This window comes from Talpa occidentalis, unplaced genomic scaffold (genome assembly GCF_014898055.3).
Source record: "Talpa occidentalis isolate TD23 unplaced genomic scaffold, MPIMG_talOcc4v2.1 talOcc4.3, whole genome shotgun sequence".
In the NCBI taxonomy this organism is placed as follows: domain Eukaryota; kingdom Metazoa; phylum Chordata; class Mammalia; order Eulipotyphla; family Talpidae; genus Talpa; species Talpa occidentalis.
The window spans coordinates 32288491-32299220 of record NW_023603184.1 but is presented as its reverse complement, the minus strand read 5'-3'; the positions used below and the strand labels follow the sequence as shown (position 1 = coordinate 32299220).

Below are 10730 nucleotides of genomic sequence, written 5' to 3'. Positions count from 1 at the left end.
GCAGATTGGCGGTGGCGGGGACGAGGCCGCGCCCACAGGCCGGGAGGAGGGCGGCGGGGAGCACCGACGCGTAGAAGCCTGGGGGCGGCTGAGCCAAGAGGGACGTGGCGCTCTGCGACGCGGAAGGGAAGGCCGCGCCCCTTCCTCTTCTGGTTTTCTGGGAGAAGCCTGTGCAGCAGGACTTGGGCCGGTGAGGTGCTGTTCCCCAACCCAGACAAAGTCCTGTGGATCGCCTGCCTTCTTGGCGGCTGGCCCGCGCCGGCCGCTCTTACAATGGTCAGAGACAGCTGTTGGGCCCATTCTCGCCCGCAGGCCTCGTTCAGGTCTAACAGCCCCAGCCTTCTGCACCGGGGGCTCTAACTCTAAATTTGACCCAACCAGTTATGCTGCTTGCTCGGCTGCTGAGACTTGGTTGCTTTTTGCCCCACCTTCTGTCACACCCATCTGCGGACTTGTCTCTTTTGTCAGCACCCTCTTCTTCTAGAACTGAGACACTGGCTCCAAATCCCTCATTTTAAAAAGGGGAAAACTGAGTCTCAAAGCTGTATGTGGCTTGGGCCTCCCTGGTGGCGCAAGGGGTTAAGCACCGTACTGTGAAGCAATTCGCATCCTCTGCAGCAAGAGTTCGATCCCCTGAGATCCCCTGCCAGCCAGGGAGCAACCCACATGGCACGGCAGACCTCTCCTGTCTCGCCTGCTGCTCCCCTCAGCAGTGTGTTTCAGTCAGTCTGCCTGTTCTGTTCCCTGCTCTGTCTCTGGTGGATCTTTCTCTCTCTCTCTCTCTCTCTCTCTCTCTCTCTCTCTCTCTCTCTCTCACACACACACACACACACACACACACTCAATATCTCTGGCCTGTACCCCGGCTCTTGTATGCATAAATAAATAAATCTTTTTTTAAAAAAAGCTATATATGGCTCAAGGGTTAAGGATGTTTGGGGGAGGCTCTAGCGAGGCTTGAGTCTGCCATATTTTAGCACCTCTTTTTATCGAGGTGCTCTTTTTAAGCTCTTTTAATAGAAGTAGAAGTAACTGACATGGAGGAGTAAGTGCTCAGTAAATATTAGCCGTGTTCACGTTATTGGCTGAGCTAGGATTATAATTCCAGTCTTTGGATTCCAAGACCAGCGATCTTTTACTCTTCAACACCTCTCATGTGCATACTTAGAACAGTGCCTCCAGATTAAACTCCTTTTTAAGATTCTGGAGTGAACACTTTCTTTAAATCGGGACCTCAAAACTAATTCCTTTATCATTACATTCCTACAGTGTTATAACTCCCTCCATTGAAGGTTTAATAACAGAGGCAAATGTATGGAAAATAATCATACTCAGTTCTGATGCATAGATCAAAGGGTAAAAGCTCTAGAGAAAGACAGGATATTTAAGAAGTCTTCATGTGAGGCACTGACTTTCAATTTGAAAATACGTGAAAAGTATTTCTTGAGTATTGATTATGTATCATTAATAACCAGTGGTAGTGTCAAATCAGGAGACAGTACTATATCCCAACACTGGAAAGTACTAAACGGTAAATACATTAAAGGCAGGAACTCTCAGTCACATTTTTATTGCCTGTTACCTAGCACAGGGCCAAACACATACATCATGCCTGATTCACACACTAAAATTGGGGGTAAACCTTTTAAGAAGAGACTCTGAAAGAGCTACCTAGATTGGGCCTCCCCTGGTGGCACAGGTGGTTGAGCACAGCTCCCCTCAGCAGTGTATTTCATCAGTCTGCCTGTTCTGTTCCCTGCCCTGTCTCTGGTGAATCCTCTCACCCTCCCGCGCATCTGGCCTATACCCCGATTGTTGTATAAATAAATCTTTAAAAAAAAAAAAAAGAGCTACCTAGATTATTTATAGTAATCAAAATGGAGATGAAGAATAGAAAGTGAAAAGATTGGATTAGGCTAACAATACAATGAAAAGAAAAATAATAACTAGCTCAGTAACTGAGATGCTGGCATTATTCCCAGCTGTATTCTGGAGTGAAGGAAAAATAGAAGACAGGGCAAACAGATTAAAAGACAGGATTAGGAGAAAGAGCTAAAGAAAACATTTCAGGATGTCATGTGCACTTAAAGCAGACAATAGCATCTCCTATGCTAATAAAGACTGTTTTGTGGTAGAGGAAAATAGGAATGTTGCTCGTAACATCCTGTTATCTGAGGGGCTTACAAGGAAATGTTACTTTATTACTACATTGTCCACGGGTAGAAAAATAAGACTTTGGAGTAAGGGACCCAGCCCTGCCTGGATTAAAAGCCCAGCTCCACCTGTATTTACTGAAGTCCTTTCCATAGCCTAGCTTCCCATCTTTAAAATGGAGGCAGTAATAATTCCCACCTCATAGGGTTATGAGGATTAAGTGAGTTTATAGCTGTAAAGTAAAGCGGTGTCTAGCACACAGAAAGTGATATATTAGTGTTTGATGATATAGTGGTCTGTTTCTCTGACTGTTACCTGGGATCATAATACTGAACTTACTGTGAATATTTAAATGATGTAGTAAAATGCTCGAGAGGAGATGGTCAATAGATATTTCTGTTACTGTCCACCTCCCCCACCCTAAAAACTAATGAGATCAAGTTGATCCAGGGAATTTACTGGAGTATCAAGGATTGATTTTGATTTCCTTTGGCTCAGCTGAGACGCTCAAAATGAGTTTACTGGAGGCCAGGAAAAAAACAGAAAGGAAACAGTTCCAGAATACATTAATGTTATGTCTGCCCCCAAATTACTTCTCTTGATACTCTAGGGGGGAAAAAAATGGTATCAAGGAGATTGACTTTTTTAGTACTTAAGTTCTTCCCCTTCTCACTTCTAGGATCCCACAGAACACCACCTGGTCAGGTTCATTTTTGTGTTCAGAAGGGGAGAGGGAGGCAGGACCACATACTCCCAAGATCCAATAAGCAGTAAGAAATAAAACTCAGCAGTGGCTGGGGATAGCTTCATAGTGCTGAGACTTAACCCCTTGCACCCCCACGGAGGCCCCAGTTTTTATTATTAATTCTCTTTCATTTCTTCTCTCATTATCTAGCTTAATTTCTCTGGTTCATCAGTAATGTAATGTAATGATACAAATATCAACTCTCTCACCTTTTTTTCCCTCTGTTACTCTCACCTGACAAAAAATGAAACCTGCATGAACCCAATTATGTGTCTTTTCCTTGTCGGTACCAATGTAGCTCTACATTGCAGGAGAAAAATTGTTGTTAGACCCATGTATCGAAATTGGTGGTCATCAAACCTCAGACAGGCCTTAACCACTGCTCAGTAATCTTACACTACTTCTCTACTATGCTCGATTTTCCACACCCTCAGAGACCATTCCACACCTCTCCTTGCTCTTCAGGCCGCCCAATCTTCCTTCCCACTCATTTTCAGCAGATGACCCTAAATCACCTTTGTTGAGTACCTTCTTGTATCAGTTAAGAAACTTGTTTTAAAGCAATTTCTTAACAGCAGCAGCACTATTGGAATTTGGAGCCAAGTGTGTTTGAGAGTTGTCTTGTGCATTAGAAGAGGTTAACAACATTACTGGTATTGACACACTTTATGCCAGTAACACTTAACCTGTTATGTCAACCAAAAATATCTCCAGACATGGCCAGATAACCATTGAGAAGTAAAAGCTTCCTTAGTTGAGAAGTACTGGTTTAAAGCAACAGAGTCCAATTCCAGCTATCTTAATGAAAAAAAAAAGAGGAGTATTTATTGAGAGGATAATGAAGTAATTCATAGACTGAGTAGGATAAGGCTTCCAGGGGCAGGATATTTCAGCTCTTCTTTCTAGTTGTGATAATTAGGTTATCTCCTCTGTCTTTGGGTATTCCTAATCAAGTTAGTTCCAATTTCTCAGTATGAAAAGTTGACGTCCAGGGCCTCCCCGGTGGCGCAGCGGTTGAGCGCTGGGTTGCGAAGCTGCCCGCGGCCTCTGCGGCGCCGGTTCGATCCCCGGCTGCTCCCCGGCCACCGGAGGAGGGTCCCGCATGGCGCGCAGACCTCTCCTGCCGCCCGCTGCTCCCCTCAGCAGTGTACTTCGGTTCTTCTGCCTGCTCTGCTCCCCGCTCTGGCCCTGGTGAATTCTCTCACCCTCCCATGCTTCTGACTGTACCCAGTGCTTGTACAAATAAATAAATAAATAAATAATAATAAATCTTTAAAAAAAAAAAAAAGAGGTATAAACCTATACCTCTGAATCATACACAGTGTTGTGAAAAAATGTTAAAAAAAAAAAAAAAAGTTGACGTCCAGTTTAAGTCAGGTATTCACTCCTGTGGCTTGGGGAGTAGAGTCTGTAACTAGAATCGAGTTAGGAAAAGGTAGTCAGCAGTAAAAAAGGCCTCCCCCATACTCTGTAATTGAATTCAGCTTAAGTGGCTTAAAACCTGACTATGAAGGTTTCAATGAATTGGAGTTTCTTTTTCTATAATGCAAATAAGTCTGAGGCAGGCAATTGTTGGTACTGTTTCAGCTGCTAAATAATATCATCATAGTCTTTTTCCTTTTCGCAGCTCTGGGTTTTCATCTTCAAGCTCACTAAAGTTGAACGATGACTATCATACTTCCGGATATCATGACCACATTTAAAGGTAAGGAAAACACAGGGGTGTGGGGGAGACAGGAAAAGAAACTTTTATGTGAGAAGTTTCCTCTCCTTTAATCAGCAAAGGAAATCTTTTACAGAAACCTCAGCAAACAACCCTTAAGTCCCATTGACCAGAAATAGGTGATTGGGGCAGTCTCTTAACTGCAAGATCCAATGGGAAAGTTAGGGTTTGATAAAGGGGAATGCAGTAGCCGTGACTGGCTTAGATCAGTCACTCTTTTTTTTTTTAAGATTTATTTATTTACGCAACAGGAACTGGGGTACAGGCCAGATGTGCGGAGGGTGAGAGGACTCACCAGAGACAGAGTGGGGCAACAGAACAGGCAGACTGACTGAAATACACTGCTGAGGGGAGCAGTGGGCGAGTCAGGAGAGGTCTGCTGCACCATGTGGGTAGCTCCCTGGCTGGGGAATCGAACTCGTGCTGCAGTGGCTGCGATAGCTTCATAGGTTGCGTCTTAACCCCTTGCGTCACCAGGGAAGCCCAGATCAGTCACTCTTAATCCCCTAGCTATGGCCGCATTGCTACCACAGATGAAGCTTTATTAGCGGAAGAATAGGGTCTAAGCTATTAGTTAAGCAATGCTGTAGCATCTGCTACATCTTCCCAATATCATACCTGCCAACCTAATGATTTTATAACCATTTCCTCTTTCTTCCATTCTGTAACAAGAAACAATCCCTTTAACTATGCTCTGAATCCTGTTTCCCTCACTCAGTTCCCAAAGACTTCATTTCTTTATCTGGTTATCCCCTTTCTTTCCTATATCATCAACTGTGGCGGCTCCTGAGAGCAATGTGACTATTGCCACAATTTCTCATTAAAACAGAGTGGTTGTGCTGTTATGGTACATAAGTCCCTCTTCCCCTGTGTGCTGGACTGGACAGTCAATGACGGGTAAGATCAGAAAGGAGTTTCTGACAACCTAAGACAGACGCAGTCCCCAAGGGGATTTTAATGGTTCCCACCTTTCACTTATGGAAAATAACTAGGAAAACAGGCCTGGAAGATGTTGAGGCACAACCAAGTCATGTTGTTAATCATTACTAGGCAGTAGTTTCACAATAAAGGAAAGCAATCATGGCCAAGGAAACTGGTTCTATTGTTTTCAGTAAACGTGTTACCAAGTAGAATTATAGGAATAATAAGTAGAAATGGGAGCTATAAAAGTAAGATTATGATAGGTATGTATAATCATAACAGTGAATCGCAAGACATAGAACAGACCTCCGCTGAGGGGGGTAAAATATGAAATGTTCTTGATTTGTTCCTGATTTCTTGGTAAATAATAAACAAGATGTTATGTTGTTCATGTTTCACTGCATTTACGAACAATCTGATAAATGATTAACCACATACTGTGAAAAACATAATGAAGTAATCACTGTGAAAATGTATAAAAAGAGATGGCTGATCCTAATTAATGGCACTCAGATTTTCACTCTCCCTTGAGTGTGTCTGTGTGTCATTCTTGTCCCTCGCCCTAATTCCTTTGACCACCCTTTGCTCATTCTCGCTCAAACCCTGAGATTGTTTCAATCTCCCGCCGCCGCTGGGCTGGTCCGCGGCAATCAACCTTCCCTAGCTATAGGCTCATACTCGAGGCATGCGAACATGCTCTAGGTTTTGTCCATCTTTACAACTCCTTTATAAAATGATGAGATATAGCAAAAACAGTAAAAGGTTAATTACAGAATTTAGTGATATTTACTATAAAATTCTTTCAACTTCTCTATGTTTAAAACTTTCATAATGTAATATTTAAAATAAAATCTTTTCCTTGACCCCCAAATCACCATCCAGCTTGTTTCTCTGCTTATTGTTTGTTCAGATTCCTTTTAAAAATGCCTTTCTCTGTTTGCTCCCTTCCCTTTTAATTTCAATTTATGCTGATCTGGCCTCCATCTCCACCACTGTTATCAGGTTGCTCTCAGTAAGCTCACTGTTGAATGGACATTTTCTGTCCTTTGTTTATTAAACTGCTCAGCAGCATTCTTTGCTGCTGACTTTTCTTTCTTTGAAATGCTTCCCACTCTTGTTCCTTGGGGGAAGACATAGAGATGTGCTCCTCACATACCCCTTCAGGGAAGGGGAGGGACTGACTCCCTCCAACTATGGCCTAAGGATCCATCCATGCTTTAGAGCCAAAGCTGTTCTCTTCTTGGGGTGTAACTGAGGGCATACTCTTCTTAGGGAGGCTTCTTTCCACCAACACAAAAATCCTCTTAACTTGCAGCCTTTGCTGGGGAGTTCCTCATTGAGCTGGCAGGGACTTTGTGAGGTTTGTATCACTGTCTGAAACTCCCCCTGCACAAGCCTGCTCCTGCCTCTTTTCCTTTTACAAGTGTTCCCTGACAAATCTTTAGTGTACCTAATTGTGTCTCAGCATTTGTTTCCTCTTCAGCATGTTTATTTTTCTCATTTCAGGGAATGGTATGCACATGTTTGCCAAGTCACAACCCCATGAATCTTCCCTGAGTCTTCATTTTTGTTTGTACCACATCTCTAATCCATCAGCAAGTTCTGTTGAGCCTGTCTCCAAACTACATCATACACGTCTCTCAGCAGTCAGGTGATCTCTTACAACACTGCACTACTCTACTTGAAAACAATGGCTTCTTATCCAAACCCCTTACTGCTTATGTCAGGGCTCTTCATGATATCTCCTCTCTTTCTGTTCAATTATATTTCCTCTTCATCAATCATTGTACTCAAGCCATTTTGTTTTTTTCTGTTCTAAGAAACCATTCCAAGTGAAGGCTGTTACCCAAGCCGGAGACCTCTATATCCCCTACATTTTACATGCTGGGCACTCCTCATTCCTCACCAGTCCCCTTCAACTCAAGTGCTACTGCCTCAGAAAAACCTGTGACCACTGAATCTAAAGTAATTTCCCCCTACTGGCCCCATTACTCACCCTAGTAGTGTGTGCGTGTATGTATATACCTATATATGAAATTTGTTTATAGTTATGCATATAGTTATGCATTTATCCTTTTCTTAATTGATTTTGTCCTTCTCACTAGAACATAAGCTCTGTGGGAGTTAAGACCGTATTTAGTTTGCTTATCTCCATTTACCCAAAGCCTAGCACAGTATCTGATGCACATAGTAGACAATCAGTGTGCTTTTGTTGAATGCATGGACGATTGAATGCAAACAAAATCACCTACTTATCTTAGATTCTCATGTTGTTCAGTTGGTTTTTTTCCTTCTCATAGCATTTTGGAAAAAGGATTTGATTTTAGCCTTTATCTTTCTTCCTTTAGAAAGAATGGAAGTTATATTCTCTGCCTGCTGACTTTATAGTGACTAACATAAAAAAAATTGTAATAGTAACAGTACATCAGAATATCTATATCCATGTTAAAATGACCATAATTTTAAAGTCCCTTACTTTAAAATTAGAATACCTCTACCCAAAATATTTATAATACCCTAAGAAAAATAATCTTATTCCTATTTAACTATCTTTCTGATAAAATAAGATAAAATAAACTAGATATGAAGTAGTAGGGAGAACCTTGAAGTATATATGCTAAGGATTATAAGAATTTAGTGAACATAAAATTTAGTCATGTTGCAGTAACATTATCAAGTAAATATTGTGTGCCACAATTATAATTTTTGTTTCCTTCCAGCAAAATACCTGAGGGAGAATATGCAATGGCTTCAGTAGCTATAAATCCTGTTCCTAATTTCTGAATTTTCATTCCATAAAGTTAAAAAACATCACCTCTCACTACCCCTCATAGACAGTACATCCAGAGAGAAGAGTCTTTATAGAGAACTATAAAACTTCACTATGATAAAAGTTGACCTGAAATACTTGGAAAAGTGCATTTACACCTTTTACTCACACTAAAGAGATGTGAATCACAGCATTTAAACATCTTTCTCTAACTTTAATGATTCTTTTGTTAATGCAGACATTTTTTGTGACATCATGACTTTTCCCAAACAACAGCCTCTTTTGTGATGCCATACAGATTGCATCTTCCCATACCCCTGCCCAAGTTGTAGTCCTAGAATAAGGTTAACATGTGATGTCACAGGAGAACGATACAAAGAAATATGCCAAAGGTTACAATGGTCAGGAGGAATGAGTCATCATGCTGGTTTAGGGCAAGTCTTGATATCATCAAGGTGTGGCCAGGCAGCCTTCAAGGATGAAGACAAGATTGCTGGGATAGGTCAGGACATATTGCAGGAATGGGGTAAAACTTAATGCTTAATAGTGGGCAGGCTCTGAATTCAGCAGTATATTGGGCAAAATTCACAAGAGGCTCAGGAGTTGAGTCCATATTTGGGGGGTCCTTGAAGTCCGAAGGAAATGGAACAGTCCATCACAAAAAAAATTAGGAAAGTTTTAGGAGGAAAATCACAAAGTAGTTATCTCAGGCACACATAGCTTATTCACCTGCATTCAGCGTGGCTGTTCCCTGCTAAGAAAAAAAATAACAAAGCAAAACAGGAATTGCCATAATAAAAACCAGAATTTCTGGCTTCTTTTGAAAATGTTTTTTTTCCCCCTGAGTCAATTTCTTTTATTGGGAAATTGACTCCCTGGTGGCACAGCGGTTGCCCGCATGGCACGCAGACCTCTCCTGCCACCCGCTGCTCCCCTCAGCAGTGTACTTCGGTCCTTCTGCCTGCTCTGCTCCCCGCTCTGGCTCTGGTGAATTCTCTCACCCTCCCGCGCTTCTGACTATACCAAGTGTTTGTATGAATAAATAAATAAATAAATCTTTAAACAAAAAAGACTTATTGAAAATGGTATCCCCAACTAGTACCAAGGCCTCTGCATGGCCTGACTCTGTGTCCTCAAGCCTCAGAAAGGACAACCATGTGAAGAAGCCAGGGTCAACCTCAGGTTACCCCCTCCACCTCATCTTCAACTGACACATACACCCTGAGTGAACACATACAACTGACACATACACCTGGAGTTCTAACAGCCTTTAGCCATCATTCCTACATGGCAACAGCTACCAGGAGCACAGCAATGGCTTCCCCCTTTGGATGATAAAGATAATCTTAGCTTACCAGTCCCCATTTAGCCACCTTTACTCATATCATCTACCTAGAACTCATAGGCATTTAAGTTTGTGACACTGTTGTGGGGAATTACATATAACAAAGAAGTGAGTTGATGTTGAGACATATTGTAGGAGGGAATGGTAATCTATTGACATAAAGAGGTATGTAGACCTGGAAATTTCATTGTCACAAAGATAGACAATTGAGATATTTATATCCCACCATTTTAATCCTCTGAACATTTTCTTTTTTTCTCCAAGATTTATTATTTATGCATACAAGAACTGGGGTGAGTGGTGGGTGAGAGGATTCACCAGAGACAGAATGGAGAGCAGAACAGACGGATTGACAGAAATACACTGCTGAGGGAAGCAGTGGGCCAAACAGGAGAGGTCTGCTGCACTATGTGGGTTAGCTCCTCGGCCAGGGATGGAACTGGTGTTGCAGTGGCTGCTGATAGGCTTCATAGTGCTGAGTCTTAACCCCTTGTGCCACCAGGGAGGCCCCTGAGAACATTCTTTCTGATCCTGCCACTTTGATCACAGAGCATTTTTCCCTTTCCATGTATTTGAGAACTTTGCAATCTATGCATTAATTAAGGAATTGAACTGGATCAACAGAATTTAATTCACAAGATAACATCCCCCCTCCCAAATTCACTGGTAGTGACATAACTCTTATGATTTATTTGTTGTCAGATATCCTTGATGTCAAGCTTCCTTGGTTCAGGTTTAGAACAAATCCCATTATCTCCAAGTGTTGTAAAATGTTATGTCTCCAAAGGATAAGATATTCCATAATGTCACCAGCTATTTGTCCTTGGAGTATCCTTACTGCCCACATGCCTTGGCTCAGATTGCTTCTTTTCGTGGTATTTTTTTTCTCTCTCATGAAACTCCTAGTCATTCTTCAAAGAATGATAGAGAAGTCATTCCCTCTAACCACACCCACTTCACATTAAGAAACAACTCCTCCATTAGACTCCTAGAATTTTGAGGCACCTTTATCATAGAATTTAAATCTTTATTATAGAACTGGTTTTTAAAAAATTATTAATATCCCTTGGTA

At 41.8% G+C, this 10730-nt stretch overlaps 1 long non-coding RNA gene across 1 annotated transcript; it reads left to right on the top strand.

Annotated features, from left to right (window-relative positions):
- Positions 1-89: 89 nt before the first annotated feature.
- LOC119255506 (uncharacterized) lies at positions 90-7371 on the top strand. Its single transcript, XR_008553487.1, has 3 exons — positions 90-190; positions 4527-4604; positions 7050-7371. It is a non-coding gene; the product is annotated as an uncharacterized LOC119255506 (long non-coding RNA).
- Positions 7372-10730: the final 3359 nt, after the last annotated feature.